This window comes from Pelodiscus sinensis, chromosome 18 (genome assembly GCF_049634645.1).
Source record: "Pelodiscus sinensis isolate JC-2024 chromosome 18, ASM4963464v1, whole genome shotgun sequence".
NCBI classification, from domain to species: Eukaryota; Metazoa; Chordata; order Testudines; family Trionychidae; genus Pelodiscus; species Pelodiscus sinensis.
Window position 1 is genome coordinate 26,497,285 of NC_134728.1, and position 6,000 is coordinate 26,503,284.

The 6,000-nt window shown below is 45.7% G+C and overlaps 1 long non-coding RNA gene across 1 annotated transcript in view; it reads right to left on the reverse strand.

Annotated features, from left to right (window-relative positions):
• The window catches only part of LOC112546562 (uncharacterized), a 38,652-nt gene extending 34,945 nt beyond the window's left edge, over positions 1-3,707 (reverse strand). The window contains exons 1-2 of the long non-coding RNA XR_012896557.1: positions 3,519-3,707; positions 3,276-3,414 (exon numbers count right to left, since the gene is read on the reverse strand). This is a non-coding gene — a long non-coding RNA (uncharacterized LOC112546562). The remainder of the gene's footprint in view (positions 1-3,275; positions 3,415-3,518) is intronic.
• Positions 3,708-6,000: the final 2,293 nt, after the last annotated feature.

Below are 6,000 nucleotides of genomic sequence, written 5' to 3' on the forward strand. Positions count from 1 at the left end.
CATGATGCCTGCACCTGCTTTGCTTCTGCTCCCACTCCTGCTGTCGCTGTAGCTCCTCCTCCCTCTCCCCCTCCCTCTCCCCCTCCCGCTTCTCCCCAACCCTCTCTGCAGCCCCCTGTGGACACCGAGGCCCCTGCACCCGTGGCAGCAGGATCAGCAGAGCCAGGATTTCAGATTCAGAAAATTGAGCACTTTGTGTGCACAACATTGCACAGCTAAAGGTAAGGCTAGAGGAAGCCAGCTGAAAAGTCACATCCATCTCATTAAAACCCAGATATCTATCATGAAGGCGATGAGGCTCTCTCTTTAAATCAGTATCGCAGCAGAGCAGAAACAGAGTTCCTAACCCTGGGATCTTACGTTACCATCCCACAAATCTTTGCTGCAACAGAAGGAAGAAAAGAGCCCTTGCTAAACTACAACTATGGAACAAAATGCTCTCAGCAACTGCAAATGCATCAGCCCTGTCCTCCATTCTTTACAAGGGCTTCCTATAGGATATTAGGTCTCATTTAAGGTCTCAGTCCTTCTTTTCAATGCATCCATTGGTCTGGGGCCAGCATATCCTATCTGTCATCTATAGCTGTGGAATAAGGACTATGGGCAACAACTCTGATTCTCTTGCACCATGGTGCTTTCTACCATAAGGATGAAGCTCATCTGCAGGAGTCAGAACTTTCTCAGAGCTGATCCTAGACTGGAGAAAGAACTCCCACAGTAAGGGTACGTCTAAACTACATGCCTCCGTCGACGGAGGCATGTAGATTTGTGTATTCGAAAAAGGGAAATGAAGCCGTGATTAAAATAATCGCGGCTTCATTTAAATTTACATGGCTTCCGCGCTGAGCTGACAAACAGCTGATCAACTGTTTGTCGGCTCCACGCGCTAGTCTGGACACTCCCCTGTCGAAATGAAAGCCTTTTATCGACATCCCCTGTAAACCTCATCCTACGAGGCATAAGGGGGATGTTGATAAAAGGCTTTCAGGTCGGTGCGGCACGTCCAGACTAGCGCGTGGAGCCGACAAACAGCTGATCACCTGTTTGTCAGCTCAGTGCGGCAGCCATGTAAATTTAAATGAAGCCGCGATTATCTAAATCGCGGCTTCATTTCCCTTTGCTTATCTGTCTAATCTACATGCCTCCATTGACGGAGGCATGTAGTCTAGACACACCTAACTGAGGACCATTGCCGTTGCCCGTCATCCCCTTCCACTCCAAATTCAAGTGCATTTCTCTTACCTGCTGTATGTAATATAAATGTAGAGCATCACAGGTATTTAAAAATAAAGAAAAAAATGCAAGACCTAAAGGCTGCCAGCAGGAAGCAGTACAGGGCACACACAATTCTACTCCGGGGAGAGGATGAAAGAAAGAACAACTCACATACAATGACATATTGGTCTTGTCACTTAATGTGGAAAGCCCTTTCAGATTCAGTGATGACGAGGGCTATAAAGAGTAGAACAGAATGATGCCCACATTCAGTTTCCAGCTGGTCAAAGACTTGCTTTATCATCTTGGGCAGATCAATTAATCTCTGCCTTGGTTTCCCAACCAGCAAAAAGTCAATAATACCTCCCCTCACTCCTCCGCTCTTTGTCATCTCTATTTAAATTGTAAACTGTTTGGGGCAAGGGCAATTTTTTATGATGTACTTGCACAGCACCTAGCACAACAGATTCCCAATATCAGTTGGGCTATCTAGGTACTACTGAGATCTAAACGATAACTAATATTTTGGTCACATTCCTCTATAAGCAGGAGCTTCAGAACAGTGCTTTCATTTTAGTTCCATGTCTTCATTTGTGTGTGGCAGAGCATGCTTCACATGTGGTGAATTTTCAGATTGCTGTGCCGGTTACAACAGGCACAAACATCCTTTAAACCAGGGACTCCTAAACTGGAGGGCATGCAAATTCCACGGGGGGGGGGGGGCACGAGGTGACCCAGCCTCCCCCCATCAAATTTTGCTACCCTGTTCAGTTTTTTTTTTTTGCTCAACAAGTTTTGCTGCTATGGGGGGGAGGGGGCGGGAATGAGGGTTTTTCAAAAATCAAAAAGGGGGGCCTGATGCCAAAAAGTTTGGGAACCACTGCTTTAAACCATCACCTCAGGCCTATCGTACCAAACTCAGCCCTGGGATTAGGTTACATCACCCACTGGTTTGGGGTGTTCATGGGCTGTTCGGAACACTGCCAAGGCCTGTACCAGCTTTGTTGTCAGATCAAGGCCAGCAGGGTCTGACATTACATGCCAGGGCTTGGCTTTCATCCCAGTCATGTTTGAGCTGTGAGAGATCTGAGAATTTAAAGAGGGAAATAAACAAATGAGAAGCAATAAATAAAATAAATAAAAAAGAGGGGGAGTTCAAGGGAGGGGTATGGGAAGAAATATGGGCCCTACTGGAGATGAAAACTTTGTTCAGCATCCAAAATTCAAAGCAGATCGTCTGTGGGTTGGCTTGAGCTTTTCTACAAACAAGTTGGCCCAGCTTATAACCTGTATCAATCTATCATATGCACCAGCAGTGCCAGAATTCATACAGATCTCTGCCCTGCTGTTTGCTAAGCATTTAAGAGACAAATAACAGCGTGCAAACTGCCGATCAGTCACTTGACAAGGAGCGCCTTTTAGTTATTCAGATCAAAATACTTTGGACCTCCTCTCCCCCCGACTGCCTCTTTTCCCCAGGAGTAAATGATGCATCTTGGCAGCTTCTGATAAAACCCAATGCTTAATCATTAGAATGCAATCCGAGCTCAACCATGGAATGTCCATGACGTGCAGAGAAAGCCCAGCTTCGTGGCTAATTCCACCATGTGCCCTGAGAAAGGGAACAAGGCACAGGGGGAGAAATGTGGGTTGTAAAAAGCGCAGGATCCTGGGTTTTCTACCACACATGCACACCAGCGACAGCTGCTTTCAAATGCCGTCTCATGTTCATGAAGCAGAGTGATTTTAATTAGCACCACACACTGTTTATTCATTATGGTATTAAGAGAACACTTTCTGTGTGTCACACAGAGGTCACCTCTGTTAGAACTGATGCCACCGTGGGATGTCACCAGGGTCTAAACACTAGACCGGCGCTCCTAAAAGCTTGAACCGCTGCCACTCGAGCTAAAAGTTGAACTCCTCTGGCAAGCAATTGTATTGAATTCATACTGTCTGAGAACCAGCCACTAGAGGTGATGCACAGCACATGCTGAACTACATATTACAGTGCCACCAAAAGAACAGGATGCTGCACAAGACCAGCTAGAAAAACTCACAGTTAGCCCCAGAGGTAGAAGAGCTTTTCCTATGGCACACTTCTCAGCCATATCCAGGGTATGTCCAGCTTTCTGTTGATGAAAGGCTGAACCATCAGAGGTTTTCGGGTGAAATACAGCCAGTGCCCAGGTGATGTCTCTGAGGATGAAACCAGAGTTCCATTAACACTTTCTACTACCAACTCAAACTGCAAACAAGCCTAAATACTTGTCTTTTGTCATTGCCAACTCTCTCAGACTTACTTCCTCCTATGGACAGTGTTTCAGACTGTTCCTCCAGATGTATTCACTTGAGGTTTCCCTGAGCTGAATTCAATTGTGTTATGTCTATATCTCTCTCATGTATCATCACTTATTGTTACCAGTGCAACCTTTGATGCAGAAGGACAATGGAATCTTTGTTTAAACAAAATGGGTGCTTCCAGACTGGCAAGATTTTGCGCAAAAGCAGCCGTTTTTGCGCAAAAACTTGCCAGCTGTCTACCCTGGCCACTTGAATTTGCGCAAGAGCACTGATGCTCTAATGTAAGAATTCAGTGCTTCTTGTGCAAATATTTTGACGCTCCCATGTCTGCTTCCTGCCCCCCTTCCTCTGTCCATCCTCCCGTCCAGGCCCACGGCCTCCGATCCCCCCCAGCTCTGCTTCCCGCTCCCTCTTTCTGCCGGCCAGCCCCACGGACCCCGGACACTCCCCCCCCCACCAGCTCTGCTTCCCGCCCCCCTTCCTCTGGGCCCCCTCATTCTCCCCTCCAGCTCCACAGCCCCCGATCCCCCCAGCTCTGCTTCCCACCCCCGTTCCAGCCAGTCCCCCCCTCCCCCAGACAAGCGTGTCCGTTTTTTTAGTGGGGTCTACCTGGCAGCCCTAGCCAGGGCCCAGCTGAGCGGTGCAGCGCTCAGCCGAGCCACCACGGAGGAAGGGGAAGGGGGGTGGGGCGCTGACTCACATGGCCGGGGGCATGGCCATGTACGTCAGCATTACAGACTCACAGACACTGGGCTACTATCTGTATGATAACGCTGCCGTGTAGACATAGCTGGAGCGACCAAGTCTGTTGACCTGGACTCTGAGACTAGCTGCTGCAGTGTGTTATTTGTTGTTGCATCACTGGGAAGATGTACCCTTTGAACAGTCACACACGATGTTCAAAAACACTCTGTAGATTAAATATTTCATACGGAAGAAATTCACGATAATTCGAAGTAACGATTGCTCTAAAGAACTTTGCGCTTTCATTACAGACAATTCTCAGACATTAAAAGGGAGCCAAGCGTGTCAGCTATTTGTTTAAATATTTCACCCAGCCTTGCTGATGGCCAGGGGGAAATTTACTCTGTACTGCTTCTACTGCATGTGCAAAGTCTGATGCCTTAGCTATTTTAAGCACATTCACATGGCTGTAACTACAGCGAATGTAATTGCACCTACACAACTTCTTCTGGTAATTTAGTGTAGCAAGCTACACTGGTGCACAGTTCACTTTGTGCTGAAGTTGTTCACCTACTTAGTGCAATTCCATTGATGCAGCTACAACAGTCTGAATTTCTAAAATGGAAACAGAGCTTGAGTCTTTGCACTAGGAGATTCACCATAATTGCCTCATTCTTTCACATGTGCACATTTATTTCTGTCTGTTAGTAGCATATCTCCTGTAGGTGAACACTTTTCTCATAGATCAGGTATAGAATGATGGCTGTCAGTCATCCTCAAAGAAAACCTGCACAACATTTTCAAAAGACAAGCCTGGGGGCTTAAATTCATAACTTTGCTAGACACCAACAAACATGATCTTATAATTAAGACACTGGATTTATGTCTTATTACAATAAATTGTAGTCCAGACTCTCTTTTTTTGATCCTACAACCACAGAAATATTAATGGCCTCTTTACCTTGAAGCACCCTTTGGACTGTATGCTACTATTTATGCTAAACTATCTGTTTTACCATCTAGTTAGCTGTGACACTCTGAGTATCTATCACAGACCTGAAGAAGAGCTTGGTATAGCTTTAAAGCTTGTCTGTCTCACCAACAGAAGTTGGTCTCATAAAATATATTACCTCGCTCATCTTGTCTCACTAGTAGTTTCAACATTTATTCCCATTTTAAGATTTTTAATGCCCATTAAAACCTTAAGAATAAAAAGAAGCTCTTTTTACAACAATTCCTGTGAATAATCTTTTCAGTCTTCAAAATTCTCTCACTTAGGCTTTAAAATTCACACCTTGCTGATGCAATTCTGTGCTTAGAGACAGTATCTCGCAAAACTTAGTTGACAGGGCAGAAGCACATCTGCTTCCATTTTCATATCTATCTTCCCAATGGGGAAAAAAACCTTTTTGATAATTAAAGCTTAGAACATATAGAATATTGCAGAATGCAGCAAAAGCTGACATAGGAAATGTATTTTTATTGTGTCTACATTTTCCTCTGTCGTGCATGTTAGGGTCTTTTGAGAAGGAAAGATTTTGCTGTCAGATCCCCTTGGGTGCAAATGGTGAAGCGGAGCTAATGTGAGCCATGAGGCTCCGTGACCATGGAACCAGTAAATTAACACACCGGATCGGGCAGTTACTATAAACTTCAGGCTGTTACTATAATCCCTGCCTATTTGCCTGATTCCTGAGCCCTTCTTTCCTGCCTGTTTCTGTACTCCTCATCCCAGACCCCATCTGCCCCCCATCCCTCTCTCCTGTCTAACTTCAGATGACTCCTGACTGGCTTTTG